This window comes from Myxine glutinosa, unplaced genomic scaffold (assembly GCF_964187855.1).
Source record: "Myxine glutinosa unplaced genomic scaffold, kmMyxGlut1.1 SCAFFOLD_619, whole genome shotgun sequence".
Taxonomy (NCBI): domain Eukaryota; kingdom Metazoa; phylum Chordata; class Myxini; order Myxiniformes; family Myxinidae; genus Myxine; species Myxine glutinosa.
In genome coordinates, this window is record NW_027616714.1 from 2,440 (window position 1) to 29,657 (window position 27,218).

A 27,218-nucleotide genomic window follows, 5' to 3' on the forward strand; every position below is an offset into this window, starting at 1 on the left:
TTTTGCTCAAGGTCATCTTCCATCTGCTTGGAAATCTGCCAACATCACCGCTTTGCACAAAAAAGGTGCAAAAACAGATCCCAGCAACTACAGACCAATCAGCCTTCTCCCAATTATCAGCAAAGTCATGGAATCCATCATTGCTTCAGATATGAAATCTTTCCTCTTCTCCAACGGCTTGATCTCTGATCATCAATTTGGTTTCAGACCTGGACACTCTACTCTGGACATGCTGCTTCTGCTTTCTCAACAATGGATGGAGGTCCTAAATGCCAAACAGGAAATTAGAGCAGTCTCCCTTGACATATCACGTGCCTTCGATACGGTCTGGCACCCCGCTCTGCTCACCAAACTCTCCTCTTTTGGTATCCATGGAAATCTCCACGCATGGCTGGCGGATTTTCTCTCTAGTCGTAGTCAACGTGTGGCCCTGAATGGGTTTCTCTCATCTCCTCTCCCTGTTCAGGCTGGAGTTCCCCAAGGCAGTGTTCTGGGCCCTGTGCTTTTTCTGGTCTTCATCAATGATCTCTCTGACTCTCTTGAAAATCCTCTCTATCTCTTTGCTGACGACTCTGCTCTCTGTCACTCCATTCTTCATCCCTCAGATCGGCAGTCTGCAGCCTCCTCACTCTCTGCAGACCTGGACAAAATCACAGACTGGGCAAACAAGTGGAACATGTCTTTCAATCCTGACAAATCTCACACTCCTACGATGTCTCTCCGAAAAGACCGTCTGGACAACCCTCCCATCCACTTTCTGAATAATCCTCTCCAAGAAGTTCTGTCACTCAAGCTTTTGGGTCTCACTATCTGCCATGATCTTTCTTGGGAAAACCACATTTCAAATCTGGCCTCCAAAGCCAGTCGCCGACTGGGCATCCTCCGTCGTGCGAAGTCCTTCCTTGGCACACCTGAGCTCCTCACCACATACAAGGCTTTCATCCGCAGCGCAATGGAATACTGCTCTCCCCTCTGGGCTGGTGCTCCTGCCTCACACCTAGCTCGTCTTCACGCTGTTGAAACCAAAGCATTCAGAATCATTGGAATCTCCCGCGATGAAGCTAACTCCAAGGGCCTCTCACTCACTCACCGCAGGCAGGTTGGTGGTCTTTCCGTCTTCTACCGACTCCTCTCTGGCCTTGCCCCCCCAGCTCTCTCTGGGCTCTGTCTCGCAAATATTCCTACAGGTCGCACAAGATCTGCCTGCAACCCTCTTATGGTTAAACTGCCAAAATCAAGACTCTCTGCTCACCTTCACTCCTTCATGCCTCTTTTGTCCCGCCTCTGGAACAAACTCCCTCACTCTCTTCAATCCCACTCCACCCTCCAGGTCTTTAAAACAGCTGTTCACCACCATCTCTTATCTTCCCCCATCCAAAACTTTGATCTTTTCTACCCCCGCTAATTTCACCCCAATTCCACTTTTTTGAAATGCCAACTTCTGTCCTGAAAGTCCTTGGTGTTCTTGTGTTTTATACTTCTCCCTCCCCCCCCCCCCCCCTTCCCACGCCTCCTCCCCCCAAGCCCTCTCCCTTCCACACATCTCCCTGCTCTCAAATGTTGTGTTTGTGTGCTTCCCCTTCTCTCCCCATCTTGTCTTCCGCTCCCTCTTTTTATATATTTTGTTTGTCTGGTTGATTTGTTTGTGAAGTAAATGTTAGCTCTTTCACGAGCCTCGATTCAGTATACAAAAAAAAAAAAAAAAAAAGGTCACATTTGTTATGTGAAATATAACAATGTAATTTATAACAATACAATGCAGGTAATGTGGCTCGGTGTGATAAAATTGAGGTTTTTTTTTCAGATGTATTATTCAAGTGGCCACTGAATGTTCAGATATAACAAAGGCAGTTACAGTCATATTTTGTTTATAAATCCCATGATGTAAAGGTTATTTTTATGACATCCACCTTAACCTGCTCATGCATTCCTACAAGTGGGGCTATTTCTATATTCTTCTTTCGAATGCAGCACAAGGCTGCACGGTCGCATCATTGGCTGAGGGCACGGCATTTGCGCTGAGGCAATGCCCTCTGTAGGCTAGGGAAGGAATTTGGATATTGGCCATGATGCCGACAGTTCGCCTACTCTTCATGAAGGACACCATGGGATATTTAACGTCAAAGTACTAATGTCAGCAAATGGGACGCCAAGTTTAACGTCCATTTGTGAGTGGCATACACATTGATGAATCGGCCTGCCTGTGAAACACCGGAATGGCAATTTTTAGCTGGGTCGGCATTCAAACCTAGCTTAGGGGTGAGTGTGCGTACCTCGAGGCCATCTGGCAAGCTGCTCTTTCCAAACAGGCATGACACAATCCACTCAGCGCACACTACCCACAGTACTGACTGCAAACAGTTGCCCACAAGGTGAAAAGTAAAAATATATGTAGATTGTAAAGAGACTTCAAGTTTATCGATTCTAAAATGGGATTTGATCATCTGATTTCCAAAGTGGCATTTTTTTGTAAATCTGTTGATGTAAACTTTATCTTTAACCCAATATTGCATGTGACTAAACTATTTTATCAATATGGGTGGCCCACTAAATGACAGTTTTCTTTTATTTGTAGGTTAATAAGCATCATAGTGATTGGTCTTCTGTCGCTTTAGAAAAAACATTTCATTTTATGAGCATGCAATTGCAACTACAACCTCATTCAGGTCCCTCTGTCTCCACCATCAAGCATGTAACCCACAATGCCACTTCAAATTATTGGTCCCGAGTCATATCAGTGTATTTGATTGGTTGAAAATATCTGACATTTCAGCTTTCATGGAAATTGTTTTGTATAAATTATATGGTTAATGGGGGAACTTTTCTACCTCTGCTTAGATAATCCTCAACCCTAAACTATGGTCTTTTCTATCCAAGTTAGCCCCACCAAAATCCCTCCTTCTTCCTATTTTCCCTCCTTGGAGTTTTCTTCTGTTTCCATTTTGTCCACCCCATGCATGTGTGTTTTGCATCCTGTTTTTGTCTGTTAAGTCCTGATCCGTTCACTGTATAAGCTCTTCCATGAGCCTCGACTATGTATACCCCAAAAAAACCTCTGTTATCCCTCCTCCTACCCCCAAGCCCACCTCCATCCAACTTTCCTGTTTTTTTCTTCAGGAGAGTTTTCTTCTGCATCCATATTGTACACCCCCTGCATTCTCCCCTATCCCTCAATCCTCCTCACACCTTTGTTTTCCAAATGTCCTCCCTTGGCCTCCAATGCTGCTGTTGGTGTTTTCCCCCTCTCTTTACTGTTCCTTTTGTTCTGTTGCGTCCTGCTCTATTCAGCGTTCTAACTCTTCCAGGAGCTTTGACTGTGTATACAAAAAAAAAACTTGGTATATTTTACATTGACAGCACACAGCATACTCACGAGATATGAACAGTATCCATAAGACAAGCACTCAGACAAAAACTAGGCAATACGTCTTCAATGTACAATTGGTGCCAAATTTCTTCTTCATCGGCATTTCACACCTTGTCCCATTTTAGTGAGGAAACGGGGGCTTCATATAGAACATGTCAAATTGGCCCGTCTTTCACGAATTGGCTGCCCAGGTCTAATGTCTGACTGGAGCTGGTTCAGGCAATAATTTGGCATTTGTTCACTCTTCGTAGAAAGGCACTGTGGAATACTTAATATCCACCAGCAACCAACACTCGTCGGTGTCCCCAGCTTAACATCAACAGACCACGTTTTTTGACACAACTCTCTACCTTCATAAAGCCATGAAACAGTCTATAGTAGGATTGACAATCACACGTAGAGAATATATGCTCACAAGGTGCCACCCTGTCACAATGTGATCTTAAATTTGGTCAAGACAAAATGAACAAAAGTGAAGCAATAGTTGATTTAAAAACCATGAATGGCGAAGATGAAAAGATGGTTATTGTTTATCACGGACAGATTTAATTAGTTTTGCTTATCAAAATTAAACTTCGCACTTCCACCGTCAAAGTGCAAAATTTTCAAGAACAATTTATTTTAACTTCCAGGATAAGAATGATAATTCAAAACGAACTTTTAAAAGTTTTAAGTTTTTTTCCGATATAAAGCATACAAAACAGGCCATAGTAGATCTGACATTTAAAGAAATGTCATGAAATAAAAACCAAGACATGATGAAAAATGGCAAAAGTATGACAAAAACAATTTAAAAACTTTTTATATGGTGTCATTCATAAGGTACAATAACCATGTAAACATTTCGTTATAAAAAATTAAAACTTGGAAAAAAAAAAAAGAAGCTTTTTCCAATCAGTATAGCTACATTAATCGTTGAAGCAGGTCAGGCCTATATTCATGATGTCCACACCTGAAAAAGAGCAAATATCTGTTTGATGGCAGCACATTATTCCTATGACAAAGAAACAATAACAGACATTCAAAATACTGATAAAGTAGAAAAATGAAGAGGGTGTGTGTGTGTGTGTGTGTGTGTGTGTGTGTGTGTGTGTGTGTGTGTGTGTGTGTGTGTGTGTGTGTGTGTGTGTGTGTGTGTGTGTGTGTGTGTGTGTGTGTGTGTGTGTGTGTGTGCGTGCGTGTACCTTGACCGTGCTGTCTACAGCACCAGAAAATAGACGACCACGAGAAACAGCAAGTGCTGTGACACTACCCTGGTGCGTCAACAATGTCTGAGTGCAGATCATATTGTCGATGCTCCAAACCTGATCAGACACAAGGTAATCACGAGTAGAGTAGAAAATATGCTGCAAAATAACAATTTATATTTCCTTTCATACAAGCATTCTCAAATTGTGGTGTAATCAAAAGTATTCACACGACTCATTTACATCACGTCTTTGACTTGGGACTGGGCAGGGCCTCAGAAGTTACGTTCACACCCATTATAATCGGTCATCTGCTCGAACACCCAGGGCCAAAGCGGGCCAATTTGAGCTGCACATAAATGGCCAGTCGACGTCATCTCGGTGACGTAACCACGTCACTTGACTTGGAGGAGAAAATAGAATGACTGACTGATATTTGAGTCTGTGCAGAAAGTCACTGATATTTGAGTCACAATACACTGAAGCAACGAAAGCAGGAACATATCATTGAAACAGCACAATGGCTGGAGCGGTTCCATCTCAAAAACAAGCATTTATTACAAAGTCTCACTCGATTTTGGTGGCGCAGCTTCTTTTTTCATTGGATCGCCTTATATTCCACCACGACATTCTTGTTTAAGTAAATGTGAAGAAGAGTGGCTGTCATCATCACAAGTTGCCTCACATCCGGTTCAACCATTTTGCTTTCCAATCAAGACAGGTATGTAGCTCTGACGTTACGTCGCACGTAAAAATTGGCGGCCGGGTATTGTGTGAAGACCAAGCGCTGTTTTGTTTCATGATCACCCTCTCGGTTATGCCAGCCGTTCCCAAATGGTCTTCAAGACATGCAAACGAGCTTGGTAATGCATGTTATCCCTAGAGGATGGAGCACATCACTCAATCCAAGACAAAGATATCCAGAAAGTATTTATTGGGCAAAGAAGAGCCAGAAACCTCAAGGGGCCAGAAACCTCAATATTTATTGGGCCAGAAAGTACATATTTGTACCTCAATGCGATACATATATGAACCATACAGCACAGAAAATGAAGAGTCAGGTAGTGACTGAGGTGCAAATACGTTTTTGGGGAACCATCTTTAATCTCAAGCATATAGGACAGAACTGCAGGCCAAAACCTTTTACACAAAGCTTACAGATTTTTGTAAGCGGTTATATATTTTTTCCGTGCACATTTTCATATGATCACGGCTTTAATACCAACTGTTACTGACTTTTAACTGATATATATGGATGTGGGAATCTACTGGGTGACTTACTAGCTTTGCATGTATCAGAAACACAAGAAGCTATTGTATTGGTGCTGTGTCAGTGAGTGAGTGAGTGAGTGAGTGAGTGAGTCCGCACTAGATGTCAGATCGATGATAATCTATATACCTCAGCAAACAAAGCTCTGCATTATTCAATGCTTATTTACTTTGGTTCTGCAAACATCATTAAATGAGCTTTTGGCAGATGGCCGCCCTTCAGCAATTATGTTACAAGCTCAACTTTGGTTCTTATATTTTAAAAAATAGCAAAGAATGTATACAAAATGATTTTACTCACCCTAAGTGAGCGGTCATATGAGGCACTGAACACTTTGGTCTGATCAGGTGTTGAGATGACTGCCAGGGCATATACAGTGCCCACATGGCCTGTCAACGTGCGCATTTGTTCTTTTGTCTCGAGGTCCCAAACCTGTACACAGAGAAAAGTGAGTTCACATGTTTCTGCCTTCATGACATCACCAGCAAGGCAGAAACGATCTTTCAAATACAATCGTTTGGGTAAACACAGGATAATTCCAAATATGTGGGGAAAACCTGCCAGGGATCCCAGCAAACGTATATGGCCTGTGAGAGATCCCGGCGAACATGTATGGGGAAGGTGGGGTACCTTCCATCAAGCCAAAATAGCAACGCCTCACGCTGCTCTGCATAAATTATTTCCTGCTTCTCGTGCTTCTGACCAAATGTTATCTTCCCGCCCACATAACCACCAACCTCAATTTTCTTCAAATCAAATGATCAACACGATAATTATAACGCAATACATGATCTTGTCTGAACGTGCCTATCCACCTCTCTTTCACACATTTTCTTTAACATTCATTCATTCATAGTCATTCACACATTTGAAACAAGAAAGAGCAATCAGAGATTGCAAACCCTCGCCAGGATGTATTTTCAGTGGTTTTAAAGGCTTTTGTGTTAAAACAAATATGGTGGCCGAACCACGTGACCGATGACGTCATCATTTTTTTTTTCCCCTAAACTCATTTATTCCTAGATTATGCTCAGGATATTTCATCTTGATCGGATGAAGTTTTGTACTTGTCGATTTTATGATGTCATAATGGAGGCTAACCCCTGCTCTAGCAGGGAAAATGGCCTTAAAATGCCTGTTGTTGTGTGTTGTTGTATAATGGAGGCACCGATGACATCATCATTAACATATTTTATTCCCCATGTTCTTTACAATGAGCCATGTCTCAATTTTTCGATGCAGCGCTTTCAGAGATATCGAGGTGCAAATGTTTTCAGTTTTTCCAAGATGGCGACCGACCCACGTGACCTTTGACGTCATATTTTTCATTAAAAAATTATATAGGTGGAGGTGCACCTGTGGTGGAAATTTCCTGTCAATCAGACCAACGGTTGCAGAGAAAATCATATTTATTCTGTGCGGACAAACAAACAAACAAACAAGCAAACAAATGGACTCAAATGCAAAACCCTCTCCTCAGGCGAGGGTAACTAGAACGGCACTCGGAGTGCATACCTCTGCCAGGCTGAACTGTTTACGTTGTGTATCCCACTGATAGGCCGGATTTGGATCCAGACCTCCAAAATCGAATCGGATTCTCCAATTCTTTTCACCTAACCAACTCATCTACCTAGTTTCATTATAACTCGCCCACAACTTTTTGAGATATCGTGCTATATATAGTTTTTGTTCCTCTCTCTCAATGGTGGAGAATCACTCAAAAAATTATCGGATCCAGATCTTCACCAAAATCGAATCAATTCTTCCTTGTCACACACCCTACCTGACCATCAAATTTCGTCTGAATCCATTCACAACTTTTTGAGATATCCTGCTCACAGACAAACATACAGGGGTGAAACCATAACCCCATCCACCTTTGGTTTGGTGGCAGAGGTTATTACACTATATCCCAAACAAATCCATATCCTAAACAAACCCTAATTATATCATCTGGCAGAAAGCTTGCTATGTGATGAACATTGCATAATGAGGGAAAGGCAGTTAGCCTGTAGATGTTAAAGGATGTACTGTACTGCAGATGTAAAGTTTGTAGTAAGCTTGGGGTTAGTATCAGAAAAGACAAGTATAAACTTGAAGATAAAATTAATGGGGTGTGACATATCTTTTTGAAAAAGGTAAACAAAGCCAACTTCTCCGTGGGTCTCCATAATATCAAATAAAATCTCAATCTGCTTGAGCAAGTCATTTTGGCTGCAGATATACCTACATGAATGAGGTTTTCATATGTCCCACAAACAATATGGTGGCTGGTGCAGCAATAGAGTACACACTGCCTCCAGATGTCTGCAGCACATGAACACATTCCAGAGTTCGAATGTCCCAGATCTAGGGACAAGAATCAGAAAACGTACTGTTGTCAGAAGTACACTTCGTGCAGAGATGTGCAAACAGATGTCAGTTTGGATGCAGTGAAAATAGACAAGTAGTGCTGTGTTTGTTGATAAAGCAAGATACTGTACCATACATACGGTAGTCATATTAAACAAGACGTTTTCTCCTTTCAGTAGTTTAAATTTGATAGGAAAAGAAAGGGGGCGTTGTTTAATAAATAACCGATTATAAATGCAAGGTTCTAAGCTCTTCGATGAGAAATAAGAATGAAGGGTTGTAAAAGCAACATAAAGGAAAATAACATATCAATGGGGATTGAAAGAATAAGTGGGAATTCATAAAATTGTTCTCCATAGGCACACAAAGCACAAAAAAAAAAACTTGATTATTCAAGTTCATAATTGGCAATTTTAGGATTAAAGAAGAAATCTGGAAATTAGCAGAAGTCTGGCATCTCTGAAGGAAGCATGCGGACCTTGTGCCGTTGACCACACCAGGTGACACGACCGTGTAGGCTGCCATATTGGTGATCATGCCGGCCTGAGCAATCAAGCTATAGTTGTTAAAGAATGAAGAATGTGAGTATTGGGATGAAATACCTTGTGTGAGTGAGTAAAGGTATGCTCAAATCACAACTTATCTTTCCAAGAAGAGGTATCTTGAAGAAGACATCATGTGTAGGGATAGATCCTTCATGACGACCCAAAAACATAATGCCTCCAGCGACTTCATCAGGGGAAGCATTAAAAAAAACATCATGTACCCCCTTTCCATCCCATCTGACTCTTTGCCCCTCCCCTCACACTTCCCTCAGTCACTACGCTCACCCGTAATGTGCCCAAATTCATGTAATCTCAAGGGTTGAGAGCGAAGCCTGGATTTTGGAAATTTAACCGGGGTGGAGGGGGTTAATGGAAGATTGTGTGCATCTGGAGTAGATAGGGAGGGTGGACGACTGAAAGGTCAGAGGGAACAATATCGCAGAAAAGGTGCTACAAAACAGAGACCACCGACCTGACTGCGATACGAAAGTAACAGACCTTGTGTTAGGCCTCATCAATGGAGATTCCAATATTTCTGAGAACTTTATATTTCACAGAATCCAGGAGAGACATATGTGGTGCTGGGGTGCCAGCCCATGGCAGAGAGCAGTCATCCTTCGAGCTACAGACAAAGGCTTTGTAAACTGAGAGTAGTCAGTCATATTCAAATCTTTGTAAATGCAATTATACTTGAGATACCACAAAACAATACACTAAATGAAAGCACAATAAAATGACCAAATCAAGGTGTAAATAATCGCATTACCCCGGGCAATTCATCTCAATTATTGGGATGGTTCGCAGCTTTTCCACAAGACGAGCACCTTGCAGGAAGAGGCACAAAGGGAGCATTTAATATCTTGTAAATTATACTGGCAAAGAGACAATGATAAACATGTATGTAAGCACCAGACCCCACCCCACCTGGTACCTTTATGGTTTGGTAGGAACCGCTGTAGAGGTAATTCTGTGAAGCTACCAGTGCACGCACCCAGTGGTTAAGCCCAGTGAGTTCCTGCCTTGTTTTGAGCTCGGTGCCCACGATGTCCCACACCTGCAGCCACAGATATTCCTGTAAATGTGACACCAATCTCCAACTGTACAGAAATGATTAAATATGTTGATAAATACCACTGTGGACAGTCAGATATTAAGGGTTAATGTTATCATGGCTGTCTTCCGATAGAAGGCAATATTCTTCATTAAATAAATGGTAGCAGTTTTGAGCCTATCCGTCCTTCCTCCTCTGTTTTGCGACATACATACAGTCCCTTTTCTTCACTCGCTTTCATGACCATCTTGTGTCCCAACATGGATATATCCTCTCGTACCATACCAATCCCTGGCAGTCCTGGGTGTGGGCAGGTGGATAGAGCTGCTTTTCAGCTTGCTTGTGACCGACTCAGAGCAGGTACAAAAGTCACAAAAAGCAACCTCCTCACTCCCCTTGACCCTGAATATATGGTGTAAATGAGCCCCAAATGAACAGCACTACTTTAATGAGGGAAGAAACTGATAAACTTTGCAATAAAATTAATAATATGTGATTCTCAATTTCTTCTGTACTAGCAAAGGTACCCGGCGTTGCGGTTCCTTCCTTCCACCCATTCCTCATCCCACCCCTTCCCCTTCCTCCGCTCACCCCACCTCCCTCCGGACTCCCACCCTTTCCCCTTCCTTCTTCCTACCCCACCGCCTCCAGTCCCCCACCCTACCCCTTTCCTTCTCCCACCTTTTCCCCTCCCACTCCTTCCCCTACCTCCTCTCACCCCACCCCCTCTGGACTCCCACTCTACCCCTTACCTACCCCCTCCCTGCAGACTCCCACTCCACCCACCCTCCGGACTCCCACACCACCACTTCTCCCCCTCCCCCACCCCCCCCCCACTCCCCCTTCAAAGTCAGTCTATATGTTTATCCTTGCCGCCATGTGAGGATAAACTGAGGTGTGTTCAGTTAACAAATTTCTTGTAGAGCATTCACCAAGTGGCAAGAACTCAAGCTAGCACTCCAATCAAAACCGTTGATAAGGAACGCCTGGCTTGGCAAGCACTAGCTAGCCGCTTGGTAATGGAACACACCCCTGCACATCTCGACAGCGTACACTATACATAAAAACGCTGACAAAAGGACGAATTTTTTTTCATTAAACACTTCAAATATTAGTCATGAGCACTCATGACTATTTTCTTTGTAATGAAAACGTACGTTGTTCCATTTTCAACACGTTTTTGAAATGTACATAAATTCAGACGTGATATTGAGAAAGTGTACGTGTACATTTTAAAGTGTACATGTACATAAGTTCTTTAAAGTGTACTTCCGAGGCGGTAATAAAGGCGCTTCCCCTCCCCTCACGCTTACCTCCTCCCAAACCCGCTCCCCCCTCCAGCTCCTTACAAAACTCCGGACGTCTGCAGGCAGTGTTTATTATGACCAGGCATATCTTAAGTGCCATTTCAGCCATGCAGAGCATAGATGATCAAACACAGCACTTAACTCAATCTTCTCAGGAAACATTCTCCAACCAACGCAGGCAAAAGGTCTAAACCCAGCTCACGCTCCCTTTAGTGGGCGAATAATCCAACGCTTGACGAATACGCTTAGTTACAAGAACCGGTATTTCATTTAAATTAGTTCAGATTTCACTCCAAATTTTGACACTTCTTTAGTCCACGGGATCCGATCCTCAAACCCGAACACAGATTTCAATTATATACTTTAATTAGTCCGTGAGAGTAGATCGTGTTTCCAAGGTAAGGCTTCTTGAACAGGCAAAATCAAAATGGCGGCTAAGACCACTGTGAGGTGAAGTTGGGCTGACACAGGATAAAGCCTTTCATGAGGTAAGCCTCGTCCAAGCTATAAAATCTTCAATAGGGGTGTTTAAATTTAACCAAACACAGTTTTCATTCAGGCACACCCTATTCCCTTACAGTTCCCTAAGTATGCATGCAAAATGTTGGGCCGCTAGGTTTCATAGTTTTGGAGTTATGGAGGACACAGACAAACACACAGATGCATTTTCTCTTTTATTATTATGGATATACACACACACACAAAGATGTTTTGCTTTTCCATAAGGAGGTCCTATAGTTTCAAGTTCTTCTCTTGAAGAAGTTCACATTCAAACTGCAGGGTCTCACTATCTGCCTTTTCTTGGGCAAACCACATTTCAAAGTTGGCCTCCAAAGCCCACCGCTGACTGGCAATCCTCCCTTGTACAAAGTCCTTCCTTGGCACACCTGAAAGCCCTGAACTTCTATCCACCTACCTACCTGCTCTCCCCTCTAGATTGGCACCCCTGTCTCATACCCAGCTCAGTTTGATGCTCTGGAAACTAAGGCCTTCAAGATCATTGAAATCTCCCACGATTAAGCTGAGTCTATCACTTTGCCTTCGCCGACAAGTCAGTGGTCTCTCTGTCTTCTTCCATCTCCTTTCTGGTCTTGCAACCTTTGCCCTCTTTGTGCTCTGTCCCCCAAGTCTCTGCAGGACACACATAGTCCACCAGCAAACACCTTCTAGTAAAACTCCCAAAATGCAGTATTACTACCAACCTATACTCATTTGTTGCTCTTTTTTCGTGCCTGTGGAACCAACTTCCACACTCTTCAATCTCATTCCTCCCTCCAGGTCTTCACAACAACTGTTCACCACCATCTCAGATCATTCCTTATCCAAAATCATGATCTTTTCTACACCCGTCAAACCACCACCATCACCTCCCCCCCCCCCAAAAAAATTGCTTTAGTATCCAACTTGTCCACCCATTGTGTTCTCCACTAACCCTCATCATTACCCGCATCCCTTGTTTGTCCATGTCCGTCCACATTTGCCCCTCGGTCCTGATGTTGGGTTTCCCCCTTTTCCCTCAGCTTTTCCTTTTGTTATGTTGCGTCCTGATCCGTTCTTTGTTCTAGCTCTTCCACGAGCCTTGACTCTGCCTTTAGCAAAAAAAAGTTATAATGTAAAGAAGTCTACTACCTTGATGGCTTTGAGCGAACCCATAAAGAGGGTGTTGGAAGAAGAGACGAGGGTGCACACTGGGTTGTCATGGGCTCGAATAGTGTTAACTTTGTGCAATGTCTGGATGTCCCAAACCTGTACAAATTCACATGGTTAACAATAAAAAGCAATCATAATAGGAATAGCAACAAAGACTTTCAAAAAATGCCACCATTGACAAAAAATGAAGTCACAAGAAAAAGACCTTTAAATTATTAGCAAAGCAGTCAGCAGTTTTTAAACATCCATGCAAGTCATGATAAAGAGGCTTCATGAGTGTAGAGCTGAAACAGCGGTTCAACACATACTCTTTGGGCTGGCACGAGGATAGACTAGAAGTACGCACACTCACCTCTGAGCTGTCTATCCTGGGTTAAAATCTCGTCCAAGCTATAAACTGTCATCCTGGTGTTTCACAGGCAGGGCGAGGCATCAATGCGTGTGCCGTCCCTCGGATGGGCGACAAACTTGGTGTCCTGTCCACTAGCTTTAGTTCGTGGATGTTAAACATCCCATGATGCCCTTCATAAAGAGTAGGCGAGCTATTGCCGGCACCCTGAACAAATTACAAATTCCTGCTCTAACCTACAGGGGGCACTGTATTAGTGGCACAGCAATGCCCCAAGCAAATGATGCAACCCAGCAGCCATGTGCTGCATATGAAAGGTAAGAATGGACTCCTTATTTCCATATGTCTGGAGACCGCATACTGTTTTTGAACATAGATTTGCTGGCTTCCACTCAATCCATCAACTGTGGTAAAAGGCATTATGAATACAAAATTATAATGGCATTCTGGACTACCTGCACTGCTGCAGTTGTACCTCAAGACACTGCTTTCATTAGAGACTGGTTTGAGAATACAAGTCTTTAACCCAAACAAGCCACTGTGAGGTGTGATGAAGTGTCGATTTGCCAAAGACAAAGGGATTCACTGCAAATAATTGTAGAGAGAGAGAGAGAGAAAGAGAAAGAAAGAAAGAAGGAGAGAAAGAAGGAGAGAAAGAAGGAGGTGTTCAGATTAAGGAAAATCTGTATACTGAATTAGACTGGGAAAAAGATTGACAGATGCCGTTCAACACAAGGAAATGTAAGGTGCTGGGGTTGGGTAAGAATGATGAAAATAGAGACTACATAATGCTAGGGGGAGTTTGGGGGCGTGCCACACAGGAGAAGGATCTGGGGGTGGTAATAGATTTGGGGGTGGGGGGGGAGGAGTAAGCAAACAGGACAGTGCCAGGCAGATAATTGGTAAAGCAAACAGGGTTTTTGGTTGCATTCATAGGGATAAATAAGAAATAAAAAGAGATAGTGTTTATAACTCTGTACAGGAATTTAGGAAGGACATAATTGTAATACAGAAGGTGCAACATGTAGTAACTAGATTGATCCTGGGCCTAACTAGACTGAGGTATGAGGAGCGGCTGAAAGAGACAGGACTTTTTGCATCAGAAACGAGGAGATTGTGAGGGATCTAATGGTGATGCTTAAGATAATGATGGGTATCGACAAAATAAGTGCAGAATAATTTTTCAGCAGAATGGACACTGAAAAGACAAGGGGGCACAGTTTAAGGGTAAAGAAGAGGAGAGTTAGGATCTTAGTAAGGCAGGGGTGTTTCACTCAGAGTGGTGAATTCATGAAATGTTCTCCCAGCAAGGGTATTGGCAGTTGATGGTGAGTCATAAGTCCCAGGACACGGTTTTAGCTACTTCCATAAGATTTGTTTAAACCATGTATTTATTTATACCTTTTCTTTTTTCAGATAATGCAAATAATATATTAAACCAAGATAGCAGACACCACTCCATTTACAGTGGAAGAGAGGCTGGTAGCAGAGGTGTGGTACCACAAGAGGAGAAACACAAACAAGACGATGAAACAGGTGCAAGAAGACTTTGAGGAGCGTTTTGGGAAACCAGCACTGTCAAAATCAAATCTTCATCTTTGGGAAAAAACGTATTTCAGACAGGAAGTGTACTCGACAGCAAGCACAGCGGACGACCAAAAAGTAATGATTTGGGAATTCAAAACTTTAAAACATTCGTTCTCAGATCTTCATTAAAATCATTACAGAAATGTTCTGCAGAGTTGAGTGTTTCATATTCATCATTACGTTGTACAATTTAAGAAAACCTTCACATGGACAGGGAACAACTGTCATTTGTGATTTGTCAGATGCAGATCCTGATAACAGGTTGACAGCTTCTGTGACCACCACACAGTCCGGACCTGGCCACCTGTGACAATCCTCAGTTGGGGTAAGTCAAAACTAAAGTTGCAGAACACCGCATGCCATCTGTAGATGAGCTGAAACTGCATTCAGGAAGCATTCGGCACAATAACACATGGCATTTTGCGTCAGTTTTCACACCACACGTGGAGAAAAATTATGTTATGCCGTGACAATGGCGGACGTCATACGGATGCACTCGATGTCTAAGGAGGTATTGTAATTATTGTATTACTGTAATGTTATTATTACTCCTGTTAATATTGTTGCGGACATGAGGACTGTATTTTTTTGATTGTGTGTATTATTATTATTGTTATTATTATTCTGCGCCTCCTGCCTCCGGAGCTGTGTAAAGGTCAAAGGGCGTCCCATAATTAGTCCATAGAGCACCCACACCACAGCTAATCATAGAATACCCCTGTTCGATAGCTTATATCTTATTATGTGTTTTAGGGTAAGGCTGTGTCTCCCATTAATTGAAATACTCCATTGCACCAGTGAAAGAGATAGATTCCCTTCATTCCCACTCCCAAAACTTCATTCCCACTCCCAAAACTTCCATTCCCACTCCCAAAACCTCCATTCCCCCTTTCGTCGATTGGAAACTACCTCCGCTCCAACAATTGCCGCCATTGACCACGAGGCAGGGTTGGAGAAGAAAGGCGTGTCTCCACCTCGTCATAGCCCCACTCGACCAACCATGAGCCAGGGGTTTGGCTAGAGAGGGCGGAGGAAAGAAACATCGAGGAGGTTCGCGAAGGTTGAGGGGTGGGGCCTATATAACCCACGGCAGGGCATTTCCAAAAGGAGACAAGGGAGATGAGCTTTGACGATAGAGAGACGAGAAGAGGTCCAGGGTTGAACTGCAGCTCGAGCCACCTAAACTGCACTCACTGCAGCTCGAGCCACCGAAAGTGCACTTGCTGCAGCTCGAGCCACTGAAACTGCATTTGCTGCAGCTGGAGCCACCGAAACTGCAGCCACAGCAGCGTGAGGCCTGGACGGCAGTTTGGAGCAGGGCCGCGAAGGAGCGGCGGCTGCCCACGAGCCGATCAGCTGCAGAACTAGTTGGACCTCCCTATCCCGCCAGCCACCCACCTGCCATCCCTAACACCATCCCCGTGTAAGTGTGCTCGTAGTCTGTCTTTTGTCTTGTCCCTGGGTAGTAACAATAAGTCTGTATAAGCTAGTATTTTCACTGTGTCACCTGCGTCTCATGTGCTTGTAAATAAACGTGACTGCTGTCTTTTTGCTTATGTGTGTGAATAGTAAATAAATTTAGTAGTATTTCCAAACCTTTCTTTGCCTTCGTTTTCCTCTTTGCATTTGGTCGCTTTAGAGTTTTCCCGATTGAATAGCGGTAGCGCGATCCGGCCAAAGTTTGGGGCAAATCGGGTATTAGTCGGGGAATAACTGTTCGGTCGCGGTAATACCAACCGCTCGGTAAATAACATCTTTAACCGCGTCCGCAACAATTGGTGTCGGGGAGTGAGATACGGACCCGAAGCGCGCTTAACGCGCTCAAAATTACAAGCTGCTGGAAATTTGTGTTGTTTTACAAAAACCCGAATTTTGAAATCGCGCCATGGCTGGTCAAGGCGATCGGATGCCGGTGGGTGAGCTAGAGGAGGGGTTAGGAGTAACCCAGGATCAGAGGGACGAAGTAGAGGAGAACATTGGCAATGTGGTTGAGGGAGTATCAGACGCACAAAATGGCGTCCTCGCGCACGAGGTTTCGGGCGCGCAAAATGGCGCCTTGGCGCACGCGGTTACAGCGGCACCAAATCTGGCGGCGCCCGTGACCGTAGCAGCACCGGTGAATTGGGACCTCTTTATGATACAAATAAGGGCGCTCATGGTCCAGACAAGTGAAGACCTGAGGAAGGACTTGGTGAACCGGATGGATGCTCAGGGTGAGCGGATAAGGGACGAAGCGAGGGCTAATAGTGAGCAAATAAGGGACGAAGCGAGGGCTCAGAGTGAGCAATTGGGGGTAATGAGGGACGAAGCGAGGGGTACCGGTGAGGGATTAGAAAAAAAATTTGAGGGGTTAGACAATGGGATAAAAGAGGTAAAGAGTGGGTTAACGGGGGTGGAAAATAAAATGGCTGCCCAGGAGAATCAGTTAGAGGGGGTGAAAAATGGGTTAATGGGGTTAGAAAATAGGATGGAAGACAAATTGTGGGAGATAGGGGAGCAATCCGCCCGAGAAATCGAACAAATGGGGAACCAGATAGAGGAGGTGAAAATCGGGTTAGAAAGTAAATTGGATGCTCAGAGGGATGAATTGGGACAGATGAGGGTAGCATCTACAAAAGAGAGGGAGGAGATGAAAGAGGAGATACGACGAGGTGTAAGTGAGGAGGTCTCGGGGGTACGCGAGGAGGTAAAGCGAGGTGAAAAGCGTATAGAGAAAGAGGTGAGGAATAATACGGCAAAGTTACAAGGGGGCATAGAGGACCTGACGGAGGAGGTGGAACAGCTGACGGAGGGACAGACGGAGTTAGTGGAGCAGGTTCAAAGGAACACTGCGGTACTAGGAGGGTTAAAAGCGACACAAAAAGAAATTAAAAATGACTTGATAGCGACGCAGAGGCAATGTCAGATGGTACGTGAGGGACTGACAATGAGGTTGGACGAGGTGACAGAGGTAATGGAGACAAAGGACCGGCAGGTGAGGATGCACATAGAGACGGTCACGGTAGCCTTAGAGGACGAACTTGAGGAGACGCACCGGGAAATAAAAGAGGTGAAGCAAAAGTTAAAGGAGGTGTTAGAGGGGGTGAGTGAAATTAAGAAGAGACGGCCAGAAACTAAGAGAGAAATAAAGGAGGAGGTAATGGAATATGTACAAGGTCGGTGCTCAACTCATGATGTGCTGCTCACTAACCAAATAAAGAGTTTGCAGGTGGCAGAAGAGGTGCGACGAAGAGGTGCCAAGGTGAGTGGCGATATAATCGGAAATGTACATGATGTGAGGGGAGCTTCAGTCGGCTTGGGGGTTGTTGTGGACCCGGGTGTTCGTGAGAGGCCGTTGGTGAAGTGTGCGACAGGTCTGGTGTGAGAAAGAGGAGGTGTGCGAGAATGTCCGACCATGGGGTGTGTGAGGAAAAAGCGCGCCAAGGAGTGAGTGTGCTGTCAAGAGTGAGTCGGTCGTAGCGCGTGTGCGAGGGGGCACATGGAACCGCGGTGTGGTGAGGGTTACGGAGGAAGTAACGGGAGAGTGTGCGCAAGAGGATGCGCGAGAAAGGTGTGTAACGGACAGGTGCATGAGGAAAGAGTGCGCTGTCAAGAGTAAGGGTGAGTGCGCTGTCAAGAATGGAGGTGAAAGTAGTGAGAGTGACACGGAGCGTGAGTTGGTTGTGACAGGTGAGCGAGGATGTACACCTGGAATGGAAGGATGCACACCTGGAATGGTAGAGCGTGTGTGGGAATGCACACTTGAGTTGGTCGTGAGGCACGTGGTTGGGTGTGCGAGTGAGAGCACACCTGTGATTGTCACAGAGGAGGTGACCGAGGAAGGGGCGCGAAGAGGTGTGTTGGTGAGGTGTGCGAGCGACGAATGTGTGCCAAGGTGTTCGGTGGTCAGGTGTGTGACCACGTCTGTGAGCGGAATGAGTGTACCTGGGTGTGTTGGAGAAGGTGCAATGACGAGGAGCATGGGAACAGCTGGGTGTATGAGCAAGAAAGGGGTAGCGTATGCGTGTAAGCATGCAGGTGAGGCATCGACGGTAACCGGGTTAGCGGTTAGAACGACATTTAGCCGAATCGGGCCCTCGGTGCGCGTCGGGCAGTTTCGCGTGCCGCGAGGACCAGCGGGGATCCGAGCCACGGCGGGTTCGAAAGGACCGCCGTACGCGATCCACGCTGGGCCTCGCTTGGAACGGCCGCGTCCGTGCTCCACTAGGCGGAGCGGGCAGCCCGATAGGAAGGGTCGTCATGGCGACCACTTTTTATTGAGACGTTCCGGCAGGTCGAGATCGGGCAATTGGATGGCTCCGCGCCGAGGTGGTGCGTGGGATCCCGGCACGGGTAAGCCCCGGTCCCTGCCCCGAGTGCCGGACGCATCCAGCCGCCGGCACCAAAGAACCCGCGTTCATTGCTCGGCTGTACGAAGCCGGGCTGTAGACGTGAATTGGCGCACCGAGAGGATCTAATAAGTAGACGGGTGATGAGGTTAGTGTTTTGGACCCAAAATTAGAAAAAGGCGAAATTTGATGATTGGTACGGTGATTGGCAGATGATTAGCAAATTTATGATTTGTTGGATTTGGACGAGCAAATTTGATAGTGGGACCTCCCCGATGTGGTGGGATGGCAACTCTGTCATCCCTCACACCACGTGGGGGGCAAAGGAGCACTAGCTTATGGGGTGTATGGCAGTGAAAACTAGCCCGGGTGGGTTAGGATATTGTGTGTAGGGCCCTAGAAGATGACATTAGGTAACGTTAAGATTAGTTAGTGACTGATACCTGTAGTGGGGACGCAGGTAGTTTAGTGTGGATGATAATGACGTGGGAGCGCAATAGTTTAAAGGGGTGACTGGGAAGCGCAAGTTTCAGAGGGGAGTAGTTTGATGAGATGATGCCGTGTGTTTGAGGATTGAACAGGTGTGATTGAACAGGTGTGATTGCACAGGTGTGCAACTGAACAGGTGTGTGGAGCAGTGTATGAGTGATGGTGATAGTGTATTGTGCTGACCGAATGGTCCAGGAAGAGGAGGAGGGTGCAGGTGGCACCAGGTGTGAGTGCACAGGTGTGCACCAACATGTGTATGGAATAAATGGTTGTGTGGAATACATGGAGTGTGGGATATATGGCGGATTGGAATGGATGGTCGTGGAGTGAGTATGGTGGAAACAATGGAGTGGAGTGGATGGTGCGAAGGTGTGAATGGGGGAAGGATGGACCCCCATCACGAATACCCGGGGCGGGTAGTGTAAGTGTTAGGTAGAGGGTACAGGTAAATTGTGGTTGGATATTGGCATCTGTGGTGCGAGGTGAAAGAATGATATTTGGATGGGTGCATTAGTGTTGTGGAAATGGCTGGGCGTGTAGCCTGTTCGTGTGTGTAGTTGGTTTGGGCACTCCACCACTGTGAGGATGTCGGCCAGGTGAGGCCGCAGGTGGGCTCTGGGAGCCGGTAGTTGTGGATGGGGCCCGAGGATCCGGAGGACGGACCCGGGTAGCCCAGTGCCAGAGGGCACCAGGGGGTGACAGAGCCAGGAGGGGCCTTCCCCAATTAGATAGGTTAGGTAAGGAGCAGGTAAGCTCGGGTGGCAACTACAGTGGTGGAGGTGGGTAGACCTGCTGGGAGAGCTACACGTCACAGCCCAGAAATTGTGCAAGGGCACCGGGAGATGAATCGGGGGAGTGAGACCCCAAATTGAGAAGCACCACAGTTTGGTCAATGGGAATTGGTTTTTAGAACCCATAGTGTAAGTGGCCAATGGATTGGCAGGGAAAGACCCCGGGTAGTGTAAAGTGTGTTAAAGTCATTTAGAGGATAGTTAGGATGAAGGATCTCCTCGCACCATCTGCATCCACTCACCTGAGGTGACAGGTACTCCACACCATGCCATGTTTAATTATTTATGATGCAAATGTTTTGGATTGCGAGACGCATCATGACGTGGGTGTGACATTGTGCTTTGATGTTGCATCTCTTCCTCCTTATGAGGATTGATGATGAATTGATGATGGCAAATTTTGGATAGTGGGGGAGTGAAGACGAATTTGGTATAAGGGAAATAAGGGGAAGACGTGACGGTAGCGACGGATTGGTAATGTGTAGATTTTGTACATATGGGGTAAGGGCAAGGGTAGTGTAGGTGACGGGGGGGGTGACGTACGGTAGGGACGAGCTTTCTCACTTCGCCCTCCGTACGCATTTCGCCTTGCATTGCCTTATTGATGTGTACCCTTGTGACCTTACCCCTCGCTCATTTGTCTCTTTTGTCTCCCACATGACCTGTGCGCCATTGGGCGCCGAGGGGAGCGTGCGTGAGTCCTCCATTGTGCGCCCGGAATTCCCAGAACCAGCTGTCTGCATCGATGCACCACATTATGGACCACATGTCGGTGGCCGAGCACCACTTATGGACCCCATGGGTTGGGGCATGGCCCCTCTGCTGGAACCGGCCATGAGGGCCCGAAATCTTGCTGGCGGACCTTGGCCACAGGGCAGCGATGCCCCACAGGTGAACCACACGTAGTCGGCCCTGTGGGCCATAAATAAAATAAATAAAAATGACACATTGGGTGCATTTTTCAGTTCGAATAGGCCGCCAGTAAGAAAAGCAAAGAAAATGACAACAACTGGAAGAGATAATAATAGCCAGCAGAGGGAGCCGAAGAGCAAGAGACCACCTGCAGGGTTAGGGGTTGTTGATTTATTTTTATTATTGAACATGCATTGAACACTGATGAACTGTGGTGACTGCACCGATTGGTGCTTGAGGGTGTTTTGGTGCGTTTTTGGGTGCTTTCATGGTGCATTGATGCAGAGCAGACTGTCTCCCCCCCAGAAAGAACAATTACAGGTCCTGGGTTAGTTTTGTAAATAAAAGCAGAGTCGTTGTAAATAATGCTCCCCACCGTCAGTGTGTAGTTTGAAGACCATTCCGCAATTCGGTTAACTGTGGGCGTAAGTCTGTTAGGCAGGGTGCAATGGAGCAGCGGGACACATTTATTTATGTTTTAAAAACTGTCGCCCTCAGGGTCAGGTTAAAAGTAGAGGGAACTACACCTACGTGTCACACTAAATAAAAGTTGTAACAGACAAAAAACAGACAGACAAACAGACAGAACCACAAACACAACCGACCAATATACTTGAAAAATCTTCAATTTTGCAAATAACAAACAGACAAACAGAATAACAAACGCAACCGACCAATATTCTTGAAAAATCTTCGATTTTGCAAGTAACAAACAGATAGACAGAATAACAAATGCAACTGACCAATATACTTGAAAAATCTTCGATTTTGCAAGTACTAAGTAACAGAGGACACACGATTATTCACATGGACTTTGTGGCCACTCTGAAGTATCTTCACTATGACCTGGCCATGCGAGATAGCATCAAAATATATATATACAGTCACGTGAAAAAGTAAGTACACCCCATGTAAAGTTTTGACTTTTTCAACATATTTCAACATACAGCTATTTGATCTTCATTTCAACAATATTGATAGATAAAGGTGATATAATACAACAAACATCATGAAACATTTACATTTTGTAGTCCATTGTATAATTTATATAAACATAAATGCAAATTTCACATGTGGAAAAAGTAAGTACACCCCATGAAATGTTTTTTAAATCTTTTTAACATGTGGACATATCAATATTTGATCTTCATTTAAACAGTAACTATAGATAAGTTATAGATAAGACCAGGTATAGGACCAGGACCAGGACAAGGTAATGGTATAGACTATAGATAAGACCAGGAACCCTGGTGTTGGGCTAGCGGCTAGGGTGCCGGCTTAGGATCCTAGGATCCTGGGTTCGAATCCCGGTCGATCGCTGAATTAACGCCAGGGGGGTTGACTCAGCCTGTCATCCTTCTGAGGTCGGCTAATAGAGTACCAGTTCACTGGTAATTCCCTGTTTGTCGTAAAAGGCGACAAAAAGGGGTTGGCGGCAGGAAGGGCATCCGGCCGTAAAACATTGCTTCAAAAAGGGGACCGAAAAACAACAACAACCACGGTCCCCGAAAAAGGCCAACCCCCGCTTTGCAGGGAAAAATGGCCTCTAAAAGGTGGGGTTTTTTTTTTAAATAGATAAAGGTGATATAATTGAACAAAAAACAATGTAAAATTGACTTTGCAATAATTTATTCCACAAAATATTGTTGCACAGCAAGCATAATTGCATGCACAGCTCGTTTCAAATCCTCCCACAACATATTGATGGGATTTAGATCCGGGCTCTGACTTGGCCATTCCAGAACCCTCCATTTCTTTCTTTTCAGCCATTCCTTGGTGGATTTACTGGTATGTTTAGGGTCATTGTCATGTTGCAAGGTCCACCTTCGGTTGAGCTTCAACTTTCTGACAGATGGCCTCACATTATCCTCAAGCACCCTCTAGTACAGTGGTACAATGAAGATTACATAGTGGATTCTATGATGGTGAGCTGCCCAGGCCCTGATGCAGCAAAGCTGCCCCAAACCATAACATTTCCACCACCATGCTTTACAGTTGGTATCAAGTTCTTGTGGTCAAATGCTGTCTTTGGTTTTCGCCAAACATGTCTTTTGGTACTGTGGCCAAATAGCTCTACCTTTGACTCATCTGTCCAGAGCACATTGTTCCAGAAGTGCTGGTCTTTGCCTAGGTGTTCATTGCCAAACTTTAGTCTTGCCCTGATGTTCTTTCTGGACAGCAAAGGTTTCCTCCTGGCACACCTCCCATGTAGATCAAATTTGTGCAGCCTCTTTCTAATGGTAGACTCGTGCACTTTGACATCAACAGTGGCAAAAGCTACCTGTAGGTCCCGTGATGACATTCTGGGGTTCTTAGAGACTTCTTTCAGCATCTTGCGGTCTGCTCTCGGGCTGAACTTGCTGGGGCGGCCTGGCCTGAACAAGTTGGCAGTTGTATGGAATCATCTACAATTGTAGATGTTCTTCCGGACAGTCGAATGATTGATTTCAAATTATTTGGAGATCTTTTTAAATCCCTTCCCAGACTCGTAGGCATCTATAACCTTCTTTCTGAAGGCCTCAGAGAGCTCTTTTGATCTAGGCATGGTGATGTCGCACACTTCAACAACAAAGAGCAAACCAAACTAAATGACTGAGGTTTAAATAACACAGGTTCCTCCAAGATTCTCTCCAGCGATGTTCTAATCATTTGCACCTGAGCTGGTGTACCTATTCTAATTTTAGGTATTTGAAGTAGTGATAAATGTAGGGGTGTACTTACTTTTTCCACATGCGAAATTTGCATTTATGTTTATTTAAATTATACAATGGACTACAAAATGTAAATGTTTCATGATATTTGTTATATTATATCACCTTTATCTGTCAATATTGTTGAAATGAAGATCAAATAGCTGTATGTTGAAATATGTTGAAAAAGTCAAAACTTTATATGGGGTGTACTTACTTTTTCACGTGACTGTATTATGTATGTATATATATATATATATATATATATATATCCAAATATATGTGCAGTTCTCCAGCTTTCAATGAGCGCAAGTAATGACGTCACTGCCATGTACATACGCTCTGCCTGTCAAGCTCTCAAGAGAACCCTCTGACAGAGCAGAATTTCGATCTTAGTTCAGATACTGTCATAAGTGTATGTAAAACTCACAGTTACCGACCTGGTTTCGCCCTTTTTGGGGCTCATCAGGGCAACGCAGTGAGTACTGCATACACTTATGACTCTGAAAACCTTTCGGTTATATACCAGTCACTTTGCGATTTCATACCATGAGTGGTGAACCGCCATTAAGGTATCCCATCCAGCTATGCTGTACCTTAATGGGAGCGATAAGTGCCATCTGCCACATGGCACATTACCTCTGGTATCCACTCATTATATGGAATCCCCTGGATGCAGCCGGGAGCAAACCAATCCAAATATATGTGCAGTTCTCCAGCTTTCAATGAGCGCAAGTAATGACGTCACTGCCATGTACATACGCTCTGCCTGTCAAGCTCTCAAGAGAACCCTCTGACAGAGCAGAATTTCGATCTTAGTTCAGATACTGTCAACGCAGTACTCACTGCGTTGCCCTGATGAGCCCCAAAAAGGGCGAAACCAGGTCGGTAACTGTGAGTTTTACATACACTTATGACAGTATATATATAATAAATATATCTGATGAGCAAAGTGATGTTTTGACAATGTCCTCTTCCCTGCCACCTTCTAGATCAAACAAACTGTTGCGAGAGTCAGATCAACACCTGCGTGACATCGAAAAGATCTTGCAGAATGATAAGCGCTATCTCGTGCTTGATTGCGTTCCTGAAGAGCGTCGCAAGATGGTCGTGTCATATGTCGAGGACCTCGATCGCAGAGGGCCGCCACCACCTCCTACTGCCTCTGAGCCAGCCCGCCGTTCTAACACGTAGCAGCTTCTAGTCCTTGTCCTCTTGCTAACCAACTTTTTATCTCTTCCCAATCTTTCTTTCTCTTTCTTCTTTTGGTGGTCATGGGGAAGAGTACCTCATTTGGCAGTGAATTGATTCTGCACTTGCTGTTCTGATTTTGTTTCCAGAGTGGCCGTTATCCTCGACATTTGGCAGTGAACGCTTCATATTTTCTCCGTTGCCTTTGTATTCGCTTGCAATGCTCTGAAGCCCATTAGGGGTCAGAAAGCATGTTAGAAATATGTTAGAGGCCCGCATGGTGAGTGCAAACTGTTTCTTGAGACGTGCATTTGCATCACCTGTATAAAATGGTGGGGTGTGCTGGGATGGGAGCCTTCGACTGTAATGCCCGTCGAGATTCTTTGCTGACCATTTTATTTTCTTAGATTGATGTGCACTTGCAGAATGGATCTGTATTTTGGTCTGCTGTGCCTGCTGCCATGAATGTTGCAGAATAAAGCAGTTTTAGTTGCCGTTTTCTAAGAGGGAGCCATATTTGTGGATCATTTTGCTTCACGGCTGATCGAAAGGGCGTACCAGTTAAGGCCAGTTGAGCCAGGGCCAGTTAAGTGCTGGTGCAACATGGATTCCGCATTTAAACACAAACTTGTACTTGAAGCCAAATCTGTCACAGCCAATCTGTTTCATTTGATTTGGGCATGAAGTTTAATTTGGAGTTGCTCAAAAGCTGTTGTTTGAAAACAAATTCATCCTCATTCTTGTCATTGTTGTTGTTGTCCTCTGACCATGATAATTGGTAAAATAGCTTTATGCTCCTTGTTAGGCACCGAGAGTAAATGCTTTCAATAAATATCCACTGCTTTTAAAGCAGATGGCACATCCACAATCTGACGATGGTGTGGGTGCCAAGTTAGTGCGTTATCTTGTGTCGTTTTGAATTCCTCTTTGGCTTCCTTTGAAGATTGTAAATTTGACTTGAATATAGCTTTTGAGGGGAGTAGTTCTGGGGGAATCTTGGGAATGGAAAATGTGCTGTTTATAATGTGATAGAGAAGTAATAACCACACGCAGGCATGGGTAGTTGCTGTGGATTAGGGAAACCATTTTTTCTGTTGAAATAAATTCATTTTGATTTTTCAGTGTTCCAATGCACGTTCTGTTTTGTTTCTTTACAATAGTTTTTTTTTGGGGGGGTGGGAGGGGGTTATTATTATTTTTAAAAGGTACTGATTTTATTGTTTGATCATGTGCGCTATTTATTTTGGCAGAAAACAGGAGGCTGCAGATCGGTTGTTTTAATCTGGTGACGTTGCTAATGCAGTGTACGACGTCTATTGTTTTTGGTGCATTGGGTTTGTCAACCTGACCAGATAGATCGAGTGTTTTCCTTCAATCGCTCGGCAGGAAAGCCATGGCAAGCCTCCCATCACGGGTTCCGATTCAAAATGGCCACATTGCATAGACTTCAGGAGCTAATGGGGGAGTCAGTTAAATGGCAGGAATCTGGTGTGGAATCAGCCGTTTGAGGAGGACACTACTTTGAAAGTTTGGAGAGAAATGGCATTTGCGTGTTTGTGCTCCTGTGTCACCTTTTGACTTGTGATGTGGGGAGTCCAGGTTCAAATCCTACATGCCATATTTGTCTGTCCATTGTCTATGAATGTCTTTGTAATTCACTTGAAAGTGCACTGATGTATATTAATGTCTGCGTCCTGAATGTGCTTTTATGTACGTACAAGCTCCTCTTTGAGCCTTCGATCAATGAATAAGGTATTAAGATAAGTTTGATCCACAGACTGATAAAAATGGTCTTAGATCAGGGAATATATAAGTATTTACAGGATGACTCCAAAAAAGTGGGCCCTGGGATAACTTTAATATTATCCAATTAATATTATCCAGAAAACAAGATTTTCAGGTCATACAACTCACTGATATTTAAGGTAGCACTGCAAATTCCACTTGTCCACAAAGAAATTTGACAATTTTACAATTAAATTACTGGTTACGTCGATGTTTAATATGCTCTAAATGGGCACCATTGCACTCAATGCAGAGGGCCACATGTCGAGCAAAGTTCTTGATGATTCGTACGCACTGATTTCTCCTCGAGAGCTTTCTTTGCTGATGTTGAACTCTTGACAGCGGTGTTGAAAATATTTCTTGCGAC

General features: G+C 44.6%; 2 long non-coding RNA genes across 3 annotated transcripts; one reads left to right on the forward strand and one right to left on the reverse strand.

The window, feature by feature from the left end:
- Window positions 1-4,151: 4,151 nt before the first annotated feature.
- Window positions 4,152-4,659, reverse strand: LOC137423866 (uncharacterized). Its single transcript, XR_013621558.1, has 2 exons — window positions 4,552-4,659; window positions 4,152-4,319 (listed from the first exon to the last, which is right to left on the reverse strand). It is a non-coding gene; the product is annotated as an uncharacterized LOC137423866 (long non-coding RNA).
- Window positions 4,660-13,642: 8,983 nt separating this feature from the next.
- LOC137423521 (uncharacterized) lies at window positions 13,643-26,192 on the forward strand. Of its 2 annotated transcripts, none has more exons than XR_013621557.1 (2): window positions 13,643-14,990; window positions 24,868-26,192. It is a non-coding gene; the product is annotated as an uncharacterized LOC137423521 (long non-coding RNA). The 2 variants fall into 2 exon arrangements; XR_013621556.1 differs by lacking the exon at window positions 13,643-14,990 and adding an exon at window positions 19,829-21,164.
- The last annotated feature ends 1,026 nt before the right edge of the window (window positions 26,193-27,218 follow it).